Genomic DNA, 25,189 nt, shown 5'->3' on the forward strand with positions numbered 1-25,189 from the left:
ACTCAATGAATGAATAAATTTTCAAAATCAGCTATGAAAACTTTTAGCCAATTCTCATTATTAAAAGCAAAATTTCCAAAGAACAGCTAATTGAAATTTATCACTATAAATATGAGGGAAGAACCAAATGAATTAATTAAGAGATCAAATGCTATGAAGGTTTAAATTTTGTAATCCTAAAAATTTGCTTTGCAATATTTATATTTATAGAAAAAAATCTTCGGATTCTTTGATTTCTTCATGGAGCTACTTTTTTTTATTTGGATAGACTTATTGTTCACTTAAAATGAACTAGGTCTATGACACTGTAACATTTCATATTTGTGAAAAAGCCAACATATTAGATATAGCGACAGTTTATTTAAAGAGCTATTTGTATAAAAATACTTGAAGAACGGTACTGGAAGGGATGCTAATGAGAGTACATGTGAAAATATTTGGATTGAGGTATTTAAAGAGCTTGAAACACAATGTTAGAATTGAGACTATCTTCACTTTATAGAATTTGCTGTTATCTCAGTATTGTAGAAAATTATTTTAAAACGGTATTGTTTACTTATAGACAAGAGTCAATTGGACACCATTTAAAAATATAAGTTTGAAATAAATCAGAATGAATTTTAAAAATATTTAAACTATAAGACAATATTAAAAGAAAAATGTAATACCTTCCAGGAAAAAAATCCAGTCAGAGAGTTTTAGAGACAGATATAAGTAAGAAACCAATTTAAGTATCTTACCGTATACCAAAATAATTCTGCAGCATTAGTTATGCTAATATGTAGATAATTTGGATAGAATGTTTAATGTATAGGAATATGTAATTTAGATAACTCACATAGCACTCAATATATATATTTAATTTTTAGGAATAATTTTATGTTTGAAAATAGTTTTCTTTTCATAGAACTATTTAAAAATTTACTAATATAATGTCATTTGACTCAATAAGTAAACATTTTATGACTATATCTGTGTGTATATGTGTGTGTTTGTCCAGTTGCTTTCACTATCAGTATGTTCCAGTTTGGATGATACATTACGTAGTCACACTCGATCCAGATAGAAGGAAAAAACAGGGCTTGAACAGTGAAGCAGAACCAAAACTATGAAGTGTTCACTTGCTCTTATTGTTATTCTGGAGAAATACGGATTTCGTATGTTTGGGAGTGTATCTCTTCCATTATTTCTCACAGAGGTTCTATAGCATAGTCATCATTGTATTCTTAATGCTCAAAACAAAGTAAGAAGAAAAAAAACAAAAAGAAAGAGAAAAGAAACCACACACAATACATGTTTGTTAAATTATTCAAACGAAATATTCAACTAAATTTTGCTTATTTCTACTTTGGTAACCCACTCAGTGTTTATTCATTCATATTATTAAGAGCCATTGTAAATGGAGGCACTTATATGTTATATGAAAATGACTTGTCAAAAATAATATGAAGACATTGCTGAACTAAATTTGACTTTAATCACTGCTTTCGGTTCCCAAATCCTCCAACTGATTTTTTTTGCAAGACCAATGCATAGCTTATGAGTAAATGTCTTAGGTGAAAAATCTTAAAGTAAATATCCATTAAGGGCTCCCCAGGGGGTTTAACATATTTTTAGCTATGTCCTAAAAATATAATCCATCCAAATCTTACTTGCTGGGATGTTGAGCCAAGATGATGCTTGAAAAGAAGCACAGAATTTGAGATTTGTTATATATATATATATATATATATATATATATATATATATATATATATATATATATATATATATATATATATTTATATATATATTTTTTTTCATGATATTTAAGAATAAGAAGGATACTCTTTTGGACATCTTCAGTAGTATTTCCATGCTTAAATGTGAAAAATGAGATAGTTTGATCACTTGTCAATTTATAAATTCACACTTGCTAACAAAATAAGAAATCATGTCCAAATACTTAACCATTATGATCGTTTAGTGAGAATAATGTCTTAATATCTTAATATTCCAAATAATAACCTTAATTATTGCACCAAAATGGACATATATTCTCTTTTGTTTCTAAATATTTTTATCTGAAGTCTACTCTGCTTTTTAAGCAGTGTGTGTACATGTGGTCTGCAGTATGATATTCACAATCCCTACGTGTTGATTCATTCAGCAGAGACTCAAATAGGACTCAGGCCAGACATGAGTAAAGGTAAAGATCCATTCTGTTACATGGACACTCATTGTAAACAACAAGTTAACAACATGATTATTGGAAATCAGGACAAGAAAAATTAAGTTACTTAATATTGAATTTCAGTTATCTTCACCATCCATTCATTTTGAGAAGTTTGAAAAGAAACAGAAAATTACCATATCATAGAATTAAAGTAGATACTATATTCAAATGTTTATTGTAAAAAAATGAGCTTCAACTCTCTTTTAGTCATTGTGGATTATATATAATATATTTTTTTTATGCCAAGGTCACGTGTGTGTGTGGGGGGGGCAAGGTTAAACAAATATATTGTAATAAAATTACATCCAAAATTACACCAGATAATGTTTAAAAAAAAGGGGGGGGGTTATATTTGTTGAGACCAGTGGCTTTCCAACATGTTTTTTGTGAATGAGAACCACAAGAGGAGCCTGTTCAAAATGCAGCTTTCTGGATCTACTACCAGAGAGAGTCTGATTCAGTATATCCAGGGTGATAAATCATGCCAGCTTCCCTGGAAATAAGGGGTTACCTGGGATTCAAGAACTTTGCTGCTAAAACCAGGATAAATTGCTTACTACACTGGGCTGGGATGGAAGAATATTACTCTGAGATTGACTCCAGATTATTTTGAGATAGAATATGTGAGAATTCAGATGGCATATGTGGTAGGAGCTAACTAAATGGTTTCAGGTGAAGAGTAAAATGTCTATTTTCATGTTTTATATAAATTTAAATCTCTGCTTAGCAACAGTGAGAAGGATACTTTGTAATGAGAGAAAGTATAAGAGGCAGAGCTGTTAGAAAACCAATAGGTAAAAAATATGATGGTTTCCAGACTCATTTCTAATCCAAAATCTATTTACCAGCACTAGAAACTGAGTACAGGTGGAGAGTCATGATTCTTATGAGTTTTAGAATTTGGTGATGGTATTAAAAGTTGCTATGTTATCCAAAGTCTTGAATATCAGAAGATAGTTTTAAAGAATGATGGATAAAAGTTTGATTTGGGATGTGTGCCTTTTTAAGAGTAGTGGACTTCCTGAAATGAGTAAATGTTTGGTTGTGATATTTGTGGAGTCTTCTTGCCATATCTTCAGGGCTTGTCTCAGTGGCTGGGCAGAAAATTTTCTGTATCCCTGGAATAATATCAGATCTTTTGGACAAAGGAGTGCTGTTTAAAAAAATCTATTCTCATTTTCTTATTTATACTAGCCTTCTAAAAATCCACAATCAAAGAAAAAATGCTTTATTAAAATCCATAATCAATGGCAAAATATAATATTTAAAAATAATATTTTGAGTGTCACCTATTATTTATTAAGCAGTTTAAGTGTACCATGCTATTCAATTATCATCAAACAATACTGAATCATTAATGTTTATATCCACAGGGCATAGATTAAGGAACTGATGCTCACAGATGTCAAATAACTAGTCCAAGATTTATAGTAAATATTAGATCAGGGACTTGAGCCTATGTCTTAAAACTCCAGAGCATTTGGTTTTATGTTCTACACTTAAACTCATTCTCAATCCTGAAATGTGGTTCTTTATATTAAATCCAAATCTATTTCTGCATTACAATGGATATCAAACTTTAGAGACTGTCCCTATTATCTAGGAGAACCATCCGCTTCCAGCTGTAATGAAAAGGCTATAGAGAGACCATAGATCGTGCTAAGAACCACCAAAGCAGTTGGTTACAAATAGAAGAGCTGATGAAAGAAATAAAAAAAGATTTAAATAAATGGAGAGGTACTACATGATCTTGACTAGAAGACTCAATATTGTAAAGATGTCAGTTCTTCCCAACTTCATCTACAGAGTCAATGCAATCCCAATCAAAATTCCAGCAAGTTATTTTGTGATACTAAAGTTTATGTGGGAAGCCAAAAGACCAAGTGTACCAGCACAATATGTAAAGAGAAGAACAAAGTTGGAAGACTGACACCTGCTGACAGAAAGCAAGTGAACTAAAGGGAAAATTTAAAAGCCTTCATGAAAGGCTTAGGAGGAAACACCCTAACGTGTCACTTGGGGCACCAGCAGCTGTACCTCAGAAGGGGCTCTGTGGATGTGCTGGTCATGTTCTATTTTCTTATCTGGATGCTGAATACACAGTAGATCATTTTGTGAAATTCATCAATGTTTAAACTCATGATTTCTGACATTCTATGTATGATGTTACACTTGATTAAATATTTATAAAGAAACATTCAAATAGAAGATGTACCAGGACTTCAGGGTATTGTTTGCTCTAGGGAGGGAAGGAACATCGTAAATCAGTCATGAGGTTTTAAATGTATCTGTACTATTTTGTTTAATATTTGTCCGATTCATACACAGCAAAATAAAATGACTTGTACTTAGTCTGGATATTGTCTAACTAACAGTTCGTTCCTTTCAATTATTTCTTGAATTTTCAATGTTTAAAATATTTGTAACTTTAATAACATCAAGACAACTAATAAATAGAATGAAAACCATTGTCACATATCTATAACTTGAAACGCCTGATAAAAATGCATTTCTGACCCCAGCCTCAGAAACTTTGCATTTCCTATTGTCAGAATAGAATATCTGGGTCAAACTTCAGAAATATATGTATTTTATGAGGTACACAAATTTAAAAAAAAACCAAAAAACTATTTTATGCCCTTTATTCCTATGTAGAAATTAAGAGGGAGTCCAGCCACAGACAAATTTTTGGATCCACAGATCATTAAGGATTTCTTCATACTCAGAATTTCTATAATGATCTTATCTCTTCTAGACTAGATTTGTGATGAAGGGAGAGGAGAGGAAGACTTTGTAGGGAAATGTAGGAAAGAGTAGGTCATTCGGTTGAGAAGAGAGGAATTTAGAAGGTAGCAGTGATATCAAAAACAAAAGGATCTTTTTCAAGAAAATAATTTGTGTTAAGCAAGTGCCTGGTTATTTAGTGGGGGGAAAAAGGTATTATACAAATGCAAATTATCTTATTCCTAAACTAGCTCCTTCTACCATTGTTTTCTCTCATCTTTCCCTTCAGAGACCAGCATTAATGCCGGGCACATCGTTGCAATGAAAAATGAAGGAGTAGAACTAAAACACTCCTCTCCCCCTGGGTGAACAGTACAGCAGTCTGAATGTACAAACGCTTCAAGTTTTCTTCCCTCGACATCTCTACCTTCACTCCCAGTGCTCACATGCATCCATGTTCTGTAAAAAGTTACCTCTGTAGAATTGATTATGTGATTGCTCCCAGTTAGACTGGTATTTGTGTGAAAAGCAAAGAAATTTCAAACAAGCAGAGAGTTGTGCTGATAGCCAGGTACCTAGGGATTTATTGTATTATTCTGACCATCTTTAACATGGAAACTGTGGTCAAGGTCCTTTTATTTTTAATCCTGAAAGTATTTTAAAAATCATGCAGGCTGAAAGATATAAACAATAGGTTTAGTTACAAATGTCCTGTCATGTATAGCTTTATTACTGGGTATGTTGCAATGAGAGTTTCATCCTTAAGTCTGAAAAGCCCCTATTGGTAGATTTTGGTTACATGGTGGTTGTCTTTGAGTATAGATCCCTTTAGAGTCAAATTTATGTAATAATGGGATGGATATAATGTGTCTTTTCTAATTTAGTCTGAAGTGAACCAAGAGAGGGCAGTATATTCATAGTTAGCTTTAGAGAAGCAAGATCATCTGTGGAAAGAGGCTCAGGGAATTCATTCTAATTCAGTTTTCCTGTTTCCCTTTAAATTAATTAATTCATTAAATTCATTAATATCAATTTTTTCATGTATACATTCTTGAATTTGTTCACTCATGTATTCAGTAAATATTTATTAAGCATATACTATATCTCAGGGATTGTGAAAACTAAGGAGGATACATAAGTGAACAAGACAGGTTCCTTGTATTTGTGGATTTCACAAATATCACACAAAGAATAATACATATATAATTACAAATTGTGATAATCTGCTTATGAAATATAATTAAAGGAAATGATGGGAACTTAGATTTTATTTCAGCTCTGTCACTAGCTAGAATCTGTATCATACAATGAAAAGAACATTTACTTGAATATAGTTATGTTAAAAATCGTCTTGAATATGTCCTACATGCTGGTAACTGTTGATGCCAATGGGGGTTACAATACAGAAAAAAAACACACACACACAAAAAAACACCTGGATTAGAGTGTTATGTTCCTTTGGGGGATATTCAACTTTAACAAGAAAGCAAATAAATCATGAAAATTTCAAATAATAATAAACACTATGAAGAATAGTAAAGTAGGTCAAGAGGATAGAGAGTTATGTGGGGATCAACTATCTTTTGTAAAGGCAGCAGAGAAGGCCTCTTTGAGGAGGTGTCATTTACACAGAAATGTCAATGAAGTGAGTAAGTCAATAGATTTCAGGGGCAGTGCATTATGGGCAGATGGAACAGTGAACACTGAACATGTTGGGGCTGGACTGATCTCAGTGTGGTAGAAAAATTTCATGAAAGCCAGCAAGGTTGCAAGTACGTGAGCAAGAAGGCTGGGAGAGATGACCTTAGAGGGGCAGGCCAAAGGTAGAATGGGTGTGGCCTTAAGAGCCAAGGTAAGATATTCCATTTTTATTGTAAGCATAATGGAGAGATTTGTAGAATTTTGATCTTTACAGAATGATACTCTCATTAATTGATGTAAACTCAACTCTTACTCTGGCTGCTCCGTAGTAATGCAATGGAAGCAGGAAAAACAGAAGCTCTCTTAACAGACCAGGTAAGAGAAGATGTTGAGTTGACAAAAGTGGGAAAGATGCAAGTGGAAAAACTGAAGTCAGATTTGTGATATATTTTTATGGTAAAATCCACAGGATTTGCTGATGGATTTAGATGTGAAAGAGATAAAGGAAAGAGCTGATTCCCAAGTTTTTAACTTGAGCAACTGTTGGAATGATGGTGTTATTTGAATGAGGGAAACAAGGGCATGAAGAAAGTACTGCATAAGAAATCATGAATTTTATTTTGCACCCCCAAGAAAACCTGAATCTAACTAGAGAATCCCACAGTTCTACTTGTCAGTGCTCATATTAAAAACCAAGGGTGCCGTCTTTGCTTTATACCCTTCCTTCTCCCTCCCAATCTAATTCCACAATAACTTCTGTGATATAATCTGAATCTATTCACTCCTCTGTATCTTCACTGCTAAACCTCAATCTTGTCTTACATTTGGACTACTAAAATTGCCTCCAAAGTAGATTACCTTGATTTCCCTCTTAACACTTTCCAACCTACTATTCAACATAATAATTCTCCATGTATAAATCCAATGTATTATACTTAAGATTCTTGGTTACCTTCCCATCCTATATCCTATCTTTATTTAAAGAATAAAATCTATACTCTTTGCAAATTACCTACAATGCCATCTGTTTCCTATGAGTTCTCTTATGTTTACTCTACTTCTGCCGGGTACTGGATATTAAGGTATCATTTTCAGCTTGAGCCAGGACTATTCATATCACGTTTCTACTTGACTTGCTGGATCCCAGTTAAGTTTTGCCTACATGGAGTACAAGAGGAGAGTGAAAAGATGATTGAGGAAGAAAGACAGGATCCTTTCTACTTGCTCACATGTCTTATCATCCCAGCAACACTTCTTCCCCTGGCAGTGGCAGTTGGTTAGAGTTTACCCATATTTCCAGAACCAGATTTATGTTATGCCCCTCAGAGACACCCTTACCAGCCATACAGCGCCCTCTCCTCAGGGTCTGAGCCCCAGCTATATAGCACTCCTCTTCCAAACCTGGAACATATAAGAACACTACTCCTTTGGTCCCCACAGTCCAAAGAATAGAAGTTGGTTTCTACAGTAACTATCTCCGTGTTGATACAGCAATTACTTTTTGCCTGTTTATTCTTCCACCACTTGATTAACCAAATTTCAAAATTAATTTAGAATTAGTACAATAACTAGAATGCTTTCTGTTTTCCTGACTTAAAAAGTACTGATAAGAGGAATAAGCCCCAGTGGGATTTTTGCCCCTGAGTCTTCATATGCTGGCTCTCCAAAGCATTTAAGTCATAAATAGAATATCACCTCCTAAGAGAAGACTTTCTTTCCTAAAGTAGTTTTCAGCACTCCCAACCAGGTTAAATCACATCCACTTGTATTATTCTTCTTATTTACCTTATGAATTACCATATATATATATATATATATATATATATATATATATATATATATATATTAATTATTTTATGCACATATGTGTTTGTCTCTCCCTCAGTAGAGTGTAAGCGGCATTAGAGCAGCCAGTCTTTTTACCTGCAGCATTTTCCATTTCTAACATTGTGCCTGATACTAATAGGTAATCAACAAATAATTGTTGAATGAATGAGTGAGCAAATTATGGACAATGCGTTATGACAAATAACAGTGGTTTATAGAAGAAGATTAGATAATAGTTTCTTTACGAAGCAGAAATCCCTTAAATGGATCTTAAAAATTTGTTTTGCTCATAAAGACCACACAAACAAAGGGAAATAGACCAAAGCTGAATATGTAATGTGTGTTTATTAAGTGTAAGTTTTGGGTCTGATTATTTTGATGACAGGCAGAAAAAGCATTTGGATATTTTCATTTCACAAACACTTAGGAAGTACTAACAAAAGATTAGGTATTGTTATAAACACTTTATATGTTATATTTGATTTTTTGGAAATAATGTAGTTTCTCCCTGATTAGTTTCTCCATCTGCTCACTTATTATGTCCATTTTTCCTTTATATCTTTTTGAAAACATTTAAAATAAATTTCTGTTTCTGTTCATGAATATCATGGTCCATGTCATATTTGGCTCTATTTTTATTGACTTTTTCCTCATGAAATTGGGTCAATATCTTCCTTATTCACATGTATAATTTTGTTCCTGTACATTATGGGTACTGTTATTAAGATTATGGATTTTGTTATCTTCTAATGAATTTAATTGACCTTTGTGTTGGAAAGTAATTAAGTTACTGGTGGATCTGATTGATCCTCTCAAGACTTAGTTTTCATCTTTGTTAAGATGGGTTTATAGTATTTTTTTTAGTCTGAGAGCTTAGTACATTTCTTTTGGGGAGTGAGATAATAAGAAGACAGAGAAAAATGTGGGTTATTTTACTGCATCTGATGAAGGTCTTTGTTATAGGAGAGTTAATGTGATGTTTTTAAAACATCAGAAAAAACAATTGACAACATTTGGAGAGCATTTGAATTTTAGGGAATAAAAAGAGAGACTCATTATATACCTCCCCTTCACTTTCCCATTATCTAAAAGACATCTGAGAAGCTATGAACCTGCAGTGAATACCATTTCTCCACAGCATGTGCACTAAGCAGGACAGAGTAATTTGTGTTGCCTTACTCATTGCACATTGAAACATTGGCAAAACAAAGCAGTTTTATTTCTTGTTCACAGAACACATTCAGAACAAGTCAGTGGGATATGGCTAGGGAGAACCAGTCTCTTCAAAGTCACTCAGAAATCCATGCTGACATAGAATTTGAATCTACCTTGTATCTGGGGTCTTTCTCTTCAAGCCAAGACAGAGTTAAAGGAGCCAGGTTTATATAATGGCCTGAAACAACTAAAATAACTATTCAAAATACATAGAACAATGGTTTTCAGATGTTATACATCAGGCCACACAGAACAGTGATTTCTGAGAGAGGGAAAATAAAGTTAAGACCAACTTATTTATTGCCCAAAATTACAGCCCGAGGGAGTTTACAAGTTGCAGTTTTGAAAGGGGGATTTTAAGAGGAGACTAGCAGTTTTACTCAGTTGAGAAAAAAAGGAACTTGGAGTCTGGGGAAGCTAAATCAGCTAGAGTTTTCAGGTAAGGATACCAGAGAGGAGAAAGCAACACAAGAGAGCTTTGAATATCTGCCTCCTCAAATCTTTAACTGAGTGCTGATCAGTACATGTGTGCAGGAAAGAAACCATGGCTAGAGAAAGAATCACCGAAAACAAAGAGAGGGAACAGTTCTCAGAGCTCATATAGAGTCAGTAACTGCTTCTTTTCCCACAAGTCCTTAATTAAAAACTCACAATCCAAGAAACTCCTATTAAATTGTTTTGGAAATAATCAAACAACTTTGTAGGTCTACTAAGCAACAAGCATTGTACTATCTCTTTTAGTTCTTATAGTCGGTCATTACCTGTGGCTAATAATGTTTCAATTTATAGATGAAAACCTGGGGCTCAGGGAGGGTGAGTAATTAGACATTTTTCAACAATGTGTTTTTAACTCAGGGTTTATAAGTTCAGTATCCAGTGGCAAGGAACCACATTTCTTTTGTTGTTGTTGTTGATCTTTGTTTTCCAAGCAAGAAACTCAAACTGCTTATGGGCAATAGCTTTCTTCCTTCTTTTCTTTCTTGTTTTAAATTTCAATGCCAAATTTCAGAGGAAATTTCACATATTTTTATGAAAAAATGAAGAATCTTTGTAGGACAACTGAACAAATTACAGTTTAAATAAGTCTCAGCCTCTTACAATTCATAGAAAATGTGAGTGTATTGAATATATAATTGCAGACAGAGTCCCAAGCAATCAATAAGAAGCATTAAATTGTAATTAGAGTGCTTTATATTACAAACCAGGAATTGTGTTAGTAATTTTCCCAAAAGTAATATACACAAAGGGCTTTTGGTATTCAGAAAATGGGAGTGGAAAGATCATCATCAAAGATAATAGTTTTGAGTCAATAAGCCTAAAAATATCCTATTTTCAACATTATATGAATGTAATTTAGCCAAGTATTTTGATATTGAATTAGTCAATTGTTTCACTATGTGCTATTTGAAATAATGTAATTTTACTCAAAAAGTCCCACCCATAAATTTAGAAAATGTGATTAATTTGTATCACCTGGAGGATAATATTTATCTGAACACTTTAAAGGGGAGAAAGGGTAGCAATATTGTGAAAGTGACCTTGAACTGATTTTGAATCACAACTCTGTTACTTTTAAAAATAAAAACAAAGGTCTCCATTTATTTATCAGCACACATTTATTTATTGCCTACTATGTGCTGGCCATAATGCAAAGCCCTGGGGATACCAAAACAAAATAAGTTTCAGTTCTTATTGTTGAGAATTTTATAGTGTGTTTGGGGAGGCAGAAAGACAAATCATAAGGGACATAAAATACATTTACACAGTGAAAATACTCTGTATGATACCGTACTTATATATACATGCCATTACATATTTGTTGAAACCCACTGAATGTACAGCACCAAGAATGAACCCTGAGGTTAATTGCAAACTTAGGGTGATTAGGATGTGTCAATGTAAGTTCATCAATTATAATGTAAGAAGTGTACCATTGTCGTGTGGGATGTTGGTAATGGGGGAGGTTGTACATAGGTGGGGGTGGAGGGTATATGGAAAATCTCCATACCTTCCTCTCAATCTTTCTGTGAACCAAAAACTTCTCTTAAAAAAAAACAAAAAAAACTCTTAAAAAATATCACATTTAGAGGAAGACTGTATGTTCAAATATACCATCGTGGCTATAGTCGCTTTACCCCAAAGATCCACACACTACTCTCTCCATTCTGCTCTTTTCTCAGGAGTCTGAGCTTGATAGCTTGCATCAGAGTCAATAGCAAGAGACGAGGGGGCTGAAGACACCGATGTCAAAATATTAATCCTCTCAGTCTCCTTTCCGATGAATTTCTGCAGAGTGGTTGTGCTATGGACTACTCCATACTGCTAGCACCTTCTAGATTTAGTAACAGGTCACTGTCCATTTAGACCTCAGGATTGCAAGGGTGACCCACTAATGCTAATGCTAGGGTACTGTGCTGTACCATGCTAGCTTCCCTAAATCATATCGACATCATAAAAATGGTTGTTTTGCTAAGCTCTCTTCAATTATTGAGTGTCAGGATAATATAGGCATGTACAAAGTGAGTTGGGTTAATTAATCAGGCACATAAATGAATGAGGACCTAGCACATTGTAGGGAGTCAAAGACTTCCAAAACCCCTCAAGAGTCTATGAAAGAAAGAATTCTGAAAATTTGAGAATAGCCTAGTTTTGCGCAAGCCTAAAACACGTCAAACTGCATAGTTTGTTAGAGGAGAGGTAATTGGTAAAATAAAGTCTGGTGGGTAGTGTATTACCAATTGCTAATAGTGCATTTAAAATATAATGAACTGCACTTCCAATATTATAAAAGCCGTAATCTGTAAATCTGCAAGAATACTTCCGTATAGATGTTCTTGAGCATCATCTTTCAATTGCTTTTCCAAAATAAAATTAATACCAGGTGAGAATTTGTACATTGTACCTAAATGTCATGTTGAAATGCAGTTATTTTTTACCATCTTGGTTCAAATAATTTCCAAACGTGATGTGATTAGATAAAAAAAACAAAACCTAATTTGCCCCCTTTTAAGTTTTTCTTCTCCCTCTCCATGCAAGAGACTCTTGTGATCACTTTCAGGACAGGAGACCCTAAAATGCTTCGTAATAATCATTTACAGCACCTCTTACCATAGTCTGAATTTTTGGAAAGAAATCTTGGAAAAGTGCAAAGCAAGCTAGCTTCTAGTAAGTTAGATATTTGTGCATATGGATTAATACGAAAGATAAATTAGAAGGTACTTGTTGTAGCACCATCTGACACAGGATGACTAATGCTAGATGGGTTCAGAGAATTGGCCACTACAGTGAGCTCCAAAAGGGTATTAATTCAAGCCCAGTGGGGGATAGAGTGAAAATACGTCAATGCTAATTCTGGAGATGTTCTTGATTGACATAATCAGTCACACAGGACACATCTGGAGTCAGATACTATTAGGGAAGAAGAAAGATGGCAAAATATTGGTCAGAGGTCATGAGGGCTGGGTCCAATCCAGGGGAAAGGATAATCCTCTTAGGAGGTAAGCAGGGTGCCCCAGGCATGGCCAACACACTGGCGTGCAGAATAAGACATGGCTCCTTATTGACAAAGGTGTAAGGGGAGGTAGGAGAGGTGCTGTGGATTTTGGACTAAGTAGTAGACAAAAAAACTACTCAGGACCAAGAAATGAAGGTGGTCAATCTCCAATGCATGGCTGGTCTAATATTGGGGGAGGGGAATAAGATAAGCAGGGGTAAATATTGATTCCATTTAAAAGCTCAGACTGTTCTCCAGGACCAAGATCTCAACAAATCAAACTTGGATTTGGTTATCAACAAAGTGTGGGATGGAAAACCAGGGTCTGGGTATATTAGAGGCAAGACTCATATGACTACGAAAAATGAGGCAGTGATTACAAGAAGATGCTATAAATATGCACTTTGTTTTTGTGGTATTGGGTCTAAGAACTGAGACAAGCCTGAATTCTCAAGCAGGGGACCTGGTAGAGGGTGGTAAACACCACTGGTAAAGGCATGAGCTCATGTGTTTGCAGACAAGGATTCATAATTACTCTGATGGAAAAGCTTCTTTAATGTTGGTACACCTAGAAGGGAACAAGTTTTATTTGCATGCTATTCCATAATGCAGAGATGGAATCCCTTCCTTCAGAAGGGATGGGGGGAATCAACAAAAATGACCAATGAGCAGATTTATGCTAATGACAAAGAAGTCCCTTCCTAAGGACTCCTATTTATTTCCTGTGGAAATGTTTTGGCCCTACAATTAGGTCTTCTCGTTCTGGGCACAGTATAATAACTGAAACTTATTTCCAGAACAAACCAATATCTATTTTCAAGGACATGTGAAAGATTTCTTTGACTGAAATATGGCCACAAAATGAATTAAGTGAAATGTCTGACTCTGAAATAAATTATGCAAAGTACAGGTATACAAACTACTTTTCTAAACATAAGCAGACAAACCCAAATTAAATGACAAATAACAGTTATTAACAAATTGTAAGTCATATAACAATGAACTGAATCCTTCCTTATCAAATGCTTTTGAGTCCTGGTGGCTGAGGAAAGTGTCTCCATTCTGATGGTAGTCACATCTTCATCTTCCTTTCAGAAGCCTTTTTTTTCCTACCTGTCACGTTGTGACCAATGTCATCTTCTTCTCTATGGTGACAACTTCATGAGGATCTTTATACCAATTACAGAGGATTCTCAGCCTTTCTGAAACCTATGCAGTTTCATGTTTTGAGTAATTTTTACCAATGCACAGGTTAACCAGCAATGTTTTCATAACTCCAGGAGTCTTTGTCATATGAATACATAGCACATGTGCAAATATTCTTAAGGAACTGCTCCATCTATAATAATATTCAATCTATTCATCATATAGGTATCAGATGACAATTCTTCTATATTGTGTATTCTCTCTGCCTGTGCCTCTACATAGAAAGTATGAGTTCTCATGCATGTTATCTCACCTTGAAAGTTTCAGTTTCCCGATCTATAGAATGGGTCAATAATTTTACTTGGCTCACATATTGCTATGCACATAACAGAAAATAAGGAACACAAAAAAACTATCATAATCCATAGGAAATGAAAAATGAATGTCAGCTGTTAATGTTGTCATATATACAGCAATATAGTCTATCGCTCATCTAGAATATTTATCAATTTCATATTTCAATGTTTATTACGTGTATATTCTACAGATAAGAAACAATGGGAATAATATTTTGAGTAATCACTGTCCACCAACCACACATAGTTAGATAATTTCATTGAAACTGAACTCTTGATACAACTTAAGTTCTATTGATAGCCAATAATATGTTACATTTCTGAGCACTTATATGCTGAATGCATTCTAAGTATTTCACATATATCATTATCATATTTAATTTGGACAATAAAATGTGAGGCAGACACTATTACTACACCATTTTCACACCTTATGAAGTTGAATTTCAAATCAGTAAAATAACTAGACCAAAGTCATTGAGCTGGTTTGAAATAGAACTCCTATTAGTATAATGGCATACGAGTCCAAAGCACATTAACAATGGGTGCATGAATAATTTAAAAATGATATTTAAGTGCACAAAAGTTCTTTCACAGGTGAGAAAAAACTTTCAGAATTATTTTTATTTAACTGACTGAGAGATGCCAAGAGTCTATAGGGCCCACCTCATTTGTGCCCATCGTCCCTACATTCCCATGGATAATTTAGGAGAATTTCAGCTAGAATTGAAACTTTTCTTGTATTCAGTCTTGTTATTATCTCAATCATATTAGTGGAACTTCCTCAAAAGCATTTTACTAGGATAATAAACCAGTGCTTTCTTCCTATCATTTAAATCCAATATTTAATAAACTAGATATTTTTCAACTACATTTAGAGAAGACATGTTTTCTCTTGTAGACACAAGCTCCAGAGTAACAATTTTCAGTTTTCATTTTTTCTCCTCTTGATATGAAAAGTGTTTTCATTTCTCTTTTAATTGCAAATTGTTCAACCTCAGTCTTCAATCAAGGACTTTGTCATGTGTCTAACCTCATCTCATGAGGATGAACTTGTATAGTTGATAACATATCATTGAGTTAATTAATATAATATGTCTTGCCCAATTCTACAGTAATCTAAGGGACTAAAAATTAGGAGAATACAATGATAGTTGTTCAAGAATATCTGTGCTTTAAATACCCTATTCTTTATGAAGAGGGTGTAGTTAGGCAGCCTTCAAAGGTGACCACCAATGATCTCCATCTCCTTTTATATGTGCTCTTGTGTAATCTTCTCCCCTTAAGTGTTGGCTGGATTTACTGATTTACTTCTAACAAAGAAAATACAACAGAAGTGATGGGAAATCACTTCTAAAATCAGCTTATAAAACAGTAATGGATTCCACCTTGGAGTCTCACTCTCTCTCCCGGATCATTCACTTTGGAAAAAGCCCGCTGCCTTGTGAGGCATCTCCAAGGAGAGGCCCATAGGCTGAATGGCCAAGACCTTCTGGCAAACACGAGAGTGAGCTCTTAAGCATACTCTTTGCCATTAGAACCTGCAAGTGAGACCTCTTGAGAGACTTTGAGCCTGGGATGACCAGAGAAGTGTGCCCAGATACCTGTAACTGTTATTTAAAGCCACCATGTTTCAGGGTAATTTGTTACACAGCAATAGATAACAAACATAAAGGTATTTGAAAGACACAATGTGATATATAGCTGATGCATTATAGAACTGTACTCTTGAAATCTATGTAATTTCACAAACCATGTCACCCCAATAAATGTAATTTAAAAAAACACACACAGCAATACTGTTGCATTGCACTACACCCAGATTATCAAGTCTCTCAATCAAAATTATTTTCTTCACTTCTTAACCAGAAGTGATGAAGCAGTCTGGTATAACAGAACGAATATTGGACTTGGAGTCAAGGCTCACAGTTGACTCCTGGCTTTCAAATCTGCCTGAAATAACACTGAGTAAGTTACTTCAAATCTTGAACTTTAGTTTGCTCATCAGTTGAAATAAGGATTTTTCACTACACAATGTTTAAGAGTTCTCATATTCCACTGAGAGACTTTTCTAATATCCATTATAATTCCATTGCCTTATTTCCCAAAATCCAAAAAAAAAAAAAAAAAGACAAAGTCTATAGTGTAAAAGTCTTTGCGGAGTGGGGAACTCAGAGTGAGAATAACGTATTCAACCAAAATACTTGATAATATGTCAATGTTCATTGGTAAAATTTGAGGGGATAAATTATTGAAGGAAAGACTTAAATTGGATTTAGCATCATAATGAGAATTTCAAATGCTGAAAGGGAGAGAGACAAGTCCAACGACGGGAATGGCCCTAATGAAGGCATGGAAGTAAGGTTTTATGTGCGGGTATTTACAGAAGAGTGAGATGATGTGATGCACCAATGAGTGAGGGTGATTATTGGTTAATAATAAGAAATGAAGAAAATACTGGAGACAGATTATTCATCTTTGAGGAAAGTTTTACTAGATATGGCATTGCCAATTCATATTCATAAGTCTGAAGACAATCCATTAGCTGCAGGATGGGATGGGACAACGTAAATTGGAATATGAACTGGCATTTTGAAAATATGTAATGAAATATAATAATTGGCCATGTCAAAATCTGCCTATAGAGTTGACAACTAAAAATACAGGAATATCAGAGTAATACTATAATTTTGCAGTATTCAATCATTTTACTTATTTTTTTAAAGGATACCCTAAATGCTGATGCAATACAAAGCATACTGAGATAAATATAAATCTTGGTGAGACAGATTTTTAATAGAGGTACTATTTATCAGGTTTTATTCATGTAAGACACAATAATACAAGGTTCGATAATTAAGTTTGCGAACTCATCCTAGAAAAAGTGCTACATACCTCATTGCTGAATATCACTACGGTTACCTTCGAAGTACTCCCCTTGGGAAGCTATGCACCGATGCCAGTGCCTAGCCCACCCTTCAAAGCAATTTTGGGACTCTTTTTCTGGAATGACCATCAGAGCTGTCGCCGTATTACCCTTGGTGTCCTGAATGTCATCAAAATGCCTTCCTTTCAATATTTTCTTTATCTTTGGGTAAAGAAAGAAGTCATTGGGGGCCAGATCAAGTGAGTAGGGATGGTGTTCCAATATAGTTATTTGTTTACTGGCTAAAAATTCCCTCACACACAGTGCTGTGTGAGCTGGTGCATTGTCGTGATGCATGAGCCATGAATTATTGGCAAAAAGTTCAGGTCGTCTAACGTTTTCACGCAGCCTTTCCAGCACTTCCAAATAGTCAACTTGGTGAACTGTTTGTCCAGTTGGTACAAATTCATAATGAATAATCCCTCTAATATCAAAAAAGGTTAACAACATTGTTGCAGCAAGTTCGCGAACTTCATTGTCAGAGCTGTTACATATTTTTGCAAAGCATATTATATTCAAGCATCTGTAATGACCCATGGAAAAATTATTAATTTAGGACTTTTGACAACGGGACAATGTATTGATCATAGTGGAGATGATACTGTGAAAGTAGGATTGCCTAACCCATTACACACATAAAAATAGGTATGCACAAATGTTTTTTTTTCTTCTCAGTAATTAATTGGTGGGAAACAAGAGTAAGCATAGTTAAAAAATATTATCTGTCTGGCCAAGTTTGAATTCTTATTTTGTGTGCTTCTACCCTTTTGTCTGTTTTCCATACTGTTCATATTGATACTCATCAAGCTGGAAGAAACATTTCCTTCTATCAGAGCCCTTTCTTAGTTTAATATTTGCTTAACCAATTACTCAAAGTGAGCCTTGAGTTCTATAGCTCTATCAATTCGGTTTATATAAAGTGTTTCCTGAAGTTTCTTTATTATATAAAGAACAGATCCTGTTTATTTTTCCCCATGTGGCAGCACTGTTCTCTAACCTTAGTTCTCTACGTCAACCTTCTCTGTAGAAGAAAGGGGTTCTATGAAAGCAGAGTCTTTCATTGAATTGCTGAAAGGTTACAATGAAGATCCTTATACAAAGATAAAATTTACACATGTCAAAGATTTCACTATTTAATGAGGGAACTGGTAAAATATTGTAATTGGTCAAAGGAAAATACAAATACACACATACACACACAAGCAATCACAAACACTGAAATGGACATACAAATGGGGGCAAAGCTGGTCATGATCTATTGGGAACGGTCAATTGTACCCTAACCAGACAAAATGTATTTGCATTCCTATAGACAACGATCACGTGCAATAGTATCACTCTTCTTCAATTTAAAGAGCTATGGAATGGCTCAAAGACTCATACTGTGTTTCCCCGAAAATAAGACCTCACCGGAAAATATGCCCTAGCATGATTTTTCAGGATGACATCCCCTGAACCTAAGCCCTAATGCATCTTTTGGAACAAAAATTAATATAAGACCTGGTCTTATTTTCAGGGAAACACGGTAGGTGCAAATAACCCATTTTATGGATATGTTACAAAAAATATCTAATCTTTCTTGATCATTTCAGAATCTTTCACTATTTTTTGTTATAGAAAAGTGATAAAAAATGTCAGCACACTTCTTATTTAGCACCATGAAAATATCCTCTGGAAAAAAAAAAAGAAAAGAAAAGAAAAAAGAAACTATCCTCTGGTAGCAGCCATGCAGAGAAGTTAACTGCTTAACCATTTTATATATACTACAGAATGTGCTATATGATATGCATATGAAGGGGACACATATATTTCATTACTGCATGTCTATGTGTTCTATTTGCTTTTATCGTAGTGATTATTACAAAACATTAAAGAGGGCTGTTCATCACCATTTTATTTGAGCTTTGGAAATCTTGATGTCTTTAGTCTCTCCTGTCACATCAAGACTCCCCTAAATGACACCAAGATAAAAGAAAATTGCTTCTTAGTCATATTGTTCCTGCTTAGTTGTACTTCATTAATTTTTCTCACTCTTTTGCTGTTGTTGTTGTGTTGCTCATGCTGGTATATCTTTTCTTCCTGTCTAGGACTGACAGATTATGTGTAGTACTTGTCATTGGTAATATGCTTCCAGCTCATCACCAGTTTTACCGATTTGACGCTCAGTAATGATGCTCAGTTATAAAACTCCCACTCTGTGTTCTTTTCTTCAATGGATATCTCTACCCATTATAATCAGTTTCAGGAGTTAGACCCGGGCACAGGTATTCCTAATTTATTTGGTTGCATGTCAGTGTTTCTTTTCCATGCAGAAATATTAACATTTGCTTTCCCTTTAAATAAAAGGATTATAAACAAGCAATAAATAACCATCTCCACAACCCCCACGAGAGTAAAGGAACCAGAGGGCCAGAACTAATAAATAACTTATCATGTTAGTATTTGGCTTGGTCTCCATAGTACGAGGCAATTTCCCCAGCTTGCCAGATGGAAATAATTCAACATTGTGTTAATGAGATAAACACCAGGGGAAGAAAACATTTTTGAAAAATAAAAGAAACTATAAGAAAGAAAATAAAAATTAGAACAATTATGCATTTTTTTGGAAATAAGGTGATAAATACTCTTATTCCCTCCCATGACATCTGACACATGAAAGAATCCTGCCAATTAGCCTGAAGTGAAGGGAGATTTAAAATACCACCACACATCAGAAAGGCACATGCCAAAACCACCTTCTGTTGAGCAGGGTTCCCGGTGAACGGTTTTTTCTTTCCTTTGGGGGACCTGCTTTGCCCAAATTATGTATTTCACAGTTTACTTGGTTATTGAATTGAATGCATCCAGTTAGATTACTATGAAAATCATGTCTAGGTTTAAATACCCTTTCTTAGCAGCTGAGACATTAATTTTTTTACAGGAGTAGGGTGGCCAAAAATGCTCAATTAAAATGCTCTGCCTATTCAGATCAGCACCCCTTATTAAAAAAGCTTTTACCAACCTGCTCAGGAAATGGGACAGAAAGCAATCAAAAAGTTTATAGCAACCGCATTAGGGAAAGATAAAATGAGAGCTGAGAGGCAAGTCATCCTTTTCTACCTAAGGTATTGGCGCATATTTTAAAATCAGACCCTACCTCTCTCCTACATAAACTGAAGGGAGGAGATCTAAGAAGTATAACAAATTAGTGTTTTGGATTTATCTGGATAGATACCCAGGTGTGGAATTACTGCGTCATGAGAGGATGAGAAAGCACAATCAGTAACCACAAGATTGCAACAGGGATATGAAAGACAGTTTGGAGAATATAATCAATAATATTGCAAAGATTGTGTAGGGTATCCGATGAACACTTGTCTCATTAGGGTGACTACTTCATGGATGGTGTAGGTGCCTGACCACTGCAGTGCACACCTGAAGCTGAAGCTGAATAATAATGAATGTCAACTATAATTTAATATATATATAGTCACAGGATATAAAGTACAGCATAAGGAAAAGAGTCAGTGAAACTGTAACAGCTATATACGATGTCAGAGGAGTAGTAGATTGGGGGAGGAGGGTTATCACTTTGTGAGGGGTATGAATGTCTAACTAGTACAGTGTTCTGTACACCTGAAACTAATAAAAAACTTAAAGATCTAAATAATAAAAAGCATAACAACATAATAGTCCATTAATAACTATGTCTTGGAGAAAAGAGAATGCAAGACTGGCTATTTCCCTCAAAGCATAAGATTAAGCCCAGGTCTAGGGTGCAAATGAAAAAACAACAACAATCTTTACTTGCCTCCTGTGAATACCTATTTGCACCCAGCATATCAAGGGAATTAAAATAACGCTTTCCTCATGAGAATGCTTGAAGGAAGGGAGAGAAAGATCATGGATACAGTATGAAGATGAGGATTTTGTTTTTAATAGGAAGTGTTCGGTGATGTGACTTCAGATACCTCTTCTCTCTATTCTTTTCTGCCTAAGAAGGAAGGAGCTAATTTGATTATGTTTCGGTTTGTGTTTTCCTGTTTGCATCCTGACAGTTTAAAGGAAACACATCTTTCCTCCTGCAGGCCAGTCCAACCCTCAGTTTTTGGAAAGCCTATGGGGATGAAATAGAGTGCTGAATAAGTTACTGAAATGCAAATTGCATCTGAAATCTTGCCAAGGATGGAGGAATATTTGCGAGTGTTTATGAGATAGGAGAAGAAGGTAGGAGAGTGAAGCTGACAGCAAATCACAACAGACTGGATATATTAGAATTCAACTTCTGGTTAAAATGATGTAATTAGCCCTTCTGAAGAGTCATAGCTGCACTCTGGTCATATCCTGGGGCCTGTAGGTCGGCCTCTCGAGTCGGTTTCAGAAGTTATACTCTGCTTAAGAGAACAGAAGAACGCAGTCTGATAAGCATGAAATGTAGAGCTCTGTTCTTTCCTTTTTGTTCTTAAGATAATGTCACTGATTCACAAGCCCAATGTGTCTTACAGACTTCTTTCTATGTGAGACCGCCTGGCCATAGGCATAAGCCAGGCAGGCTGCAGCCAGGAGCTGAATAAATCAGAAGGCTGAAGCTTGTGTTGGAAATGTCCAATCAACAAAGCTCAGGACCTGAACCCTTTATTCACGATTACTCATACTTTTTGCTCTATAAAAACTTTCGCCTGTAAACCATGATGAGTTTGGACTTTTGAGTATTAACTTCTCCTTCTCCTGGGTGGCCCCAGTAACGAACTAGCCAGTCTTTCCCCATTGCAAAGCCCAGTGTCAGTTTACATCGACTCACTGCCCACATGGGCAGGTACGGATTCTCTTTTGACTTGCTCCGTTTCAAGAGAGAAAATTGTTCTAAGGTGGCAGAGGTGAAATACATCATTTCATGTCCAATGAAGTTCATAAATATGGAGTAGAATGCAGAATTAAGAAAATATATGGTGATTTTTATTCAGATGAGTAACCAAATGTGTGTGTTTGGATTAAACTAACCAATGTCAAATCAATTCAAGGCTTCTCTTATATTGAGACGAGCCCTCTTTGTAGACACTTGCGTGTCTAGATACCAGAAGTTGGAAAACTGTTACTGATTCTACCTTGAAATATGATACACTATTATTGAATAAAACATAACTCCATAGATTCACCTAGCAGTTAAGAGCAAAGGAAATTATTCGCCATCATGATCTCATAGTTTTCTCTTGGAAGTTAACTTCCACTTGCTTTCTATTTTCTTTAGCTTTCTACTAGTACAATAACTCACACTGCTGGAAAACCAGTTGGCATTAGAACCCTATGAACCCAAAGCTGAATTTCCAGTAACCCTAGATCACAAAGACAAAAGAGATTCTTTAGATAGGGCTCCCCACTGTGATTTTTTATTAACTTAGAGGAAATGCTGGTTTTGACTGTCTCCTTTCCACCAGACCATCCTGCAAACTGACTACCAATGTAGTCCCTCACAAATTCTGCCCCTTTGGCTGCACTACCACTGACAAATGAAGCACTTTAAGAAGTACAGACATTTTCTAAATCTTTGCCTGGATGCATCTGAGCTGGCGGCAGATTTTCGTCAAGCAAATTAATCTTGAGGATACCCCGACCATTATACATACAGGTTGCCCAATGATGCAGAGGTCTGGCTCCTTCCTGGGAAATCAGGGTTCTGTCATAGACAGGCAGGGTTTTTAAGAACCTCAGAATTTAATAGGTTCTAGATGGGAAGGAAACTTTGCTTTGTCTTAAAATAATTCTGCAATATCCATTATACAAATAACTTTTTATCAATGGTACTTTTAAAGTAAAGCTATGCATAATTCTACCAACCTCACTCATCCACATTTTATTTTTCTGTTTTCCACTTACTTCCAATTTTTCTATGTTTACTCAGTTTTAAGGTACCATTATAATGTAGATACAGTGCTTTACCTAGCTCATTTCACTTCAACGTATACCTTAATTATATATCATACTTTACTAAAACAACCTTCCATGAAATGGAATTTAGGTTGTTTCTAATCTTTTATTACGAATAAAGAATGTTGCATATGAACGTCTTTTTTCATTACAAATCTCTATTTACTTCCTTAAGTTAAATCTAAGGGACTACACGACTTTGATAAAATTGACAAATTGCTTTCTACAAAGTGTTCTTTGGTTGCTGGGAGTATATGATCTTATCAACTTTTTTACCAATGCAAATTTTTCTATACCCAGACTTTCTCATAAACCCCTTCCAAAAATATGATGTCTTGATAATTAACAATTCTGCTATCAAGTAACTCGGTTCTATTACAGATGATTAGGAAATCACACAACATATTTGGTACATAGTAGGAACTCAATTATTTTTCAATAAAATTAATTTGTGTCCTACTGAGAAACACATCAAATTCTGCTTAACAAATACAATTTATTCTAGTTTTCTTAAACTCAAAAGTGAAAAAAAAAAAAAAAAAAAGAACAACAACATCAATTACTTCCTGTCATTCGAGTGAATAATTAGATAGGTCACATCTCAGGAACCAAAGCTTCCACGCTTCACTAAGAAAAACAGTGACTATCCTACAAGGTTATTGTTCAGGAGAACCCGTCATTCAGAAGTCTGGATACACCTGATCCTAGAAATAGCCATCAGACAAGGACAAGGGGACAGTAGTTCTACATGCTCTTTGTCAACAGCATGTGCCACAACATGCATGTGTGAAACGCAATCCGTGTTACAGAGCGATGCTGACCCACCAATATAGGTTTTAGAGTTGACATACCTTTGTCTGTGCATTACAACTTTCAGATTATCTGCAGTACAAGCTCGGGTATACAAAAAACAAAATGTGCCTGTGCTTTCCAGGCAATATCTACAAAATCAAAACAGCAACACAAAAACTGATGCTGGGGGGGGTGTGTGTAGGGGGGATGGGGTGGAAACAAGCCCATCACATCAGATTGTAGCTGGGTAAACAAAACCTTTGGTATTATGGCCCACTCTGGGCTTTGTTTTTCACCTCTCTGTTTTGGCAACAAGTTAAGATCCTCTGGAGTGTTTCACTTGCTTTTGGTCATCTGCAGACATGGTCTCCCTCATAAGCCATAAGCTAATGTGCTTAAAAAAGCCATAATTAAAGGTCTAATTTACCGAGAAAGGGAAAGGTAGAATGTGTTTCTGTTAATTTTTCCTTATAACAATACTAAGTTATCTTTCTACCACTGTTGCTTTTTTTCTGCATATCTAAATATGAGTGTATATAATAGGTAGATAGACATTTAGACATATTTAGAGATACAATATTCACAGCTCTGTACTTCATTATTTGCTACTAGTTCATTAGGTCTTCCCCCCCTTACCCCCCACATATACACAGGAAAGTGGGCATGTTCTCCATTGACCAAAAGGCTGGAGGAGTAATTTTCCATCACCTGAAGGTCTTCAAAGCCAATAGGCGACATTTCCAGTCAGGCAGGTAATTATAACCAGCTCGAGCTGGGCTTTCCAAATGGAAGGCTGCTGATCTTGCAGTAGGAAAAAATATTTTCAGCTGTGGACAATTAACCAACTCAGTAGACCAGGCAAAAGTGCAGCCTTCTCCTGCCCTATTCTGCTGCCAGCACTACTTTGACAGCTATATAATTACATGGACCATAAATTATGCTCAGCAATC

This window comes from Rhinolophus sinicus, linkage group LG15, assembly GCF_036562045.2.
Source record: "Rhinolophus sinicus isolate RSC01 linkage group LG15, ASM3656204v1, whole genome shotgun sequence".
In the NCBI taxonomy this organism is placed as follows: domain Eukaryota; kingdom Metazoa; phylum Chordata; class Mammalia; order Chiroptera; family Rhinolophidae; genus Rhinolophus; species Rhinolophus sinicus.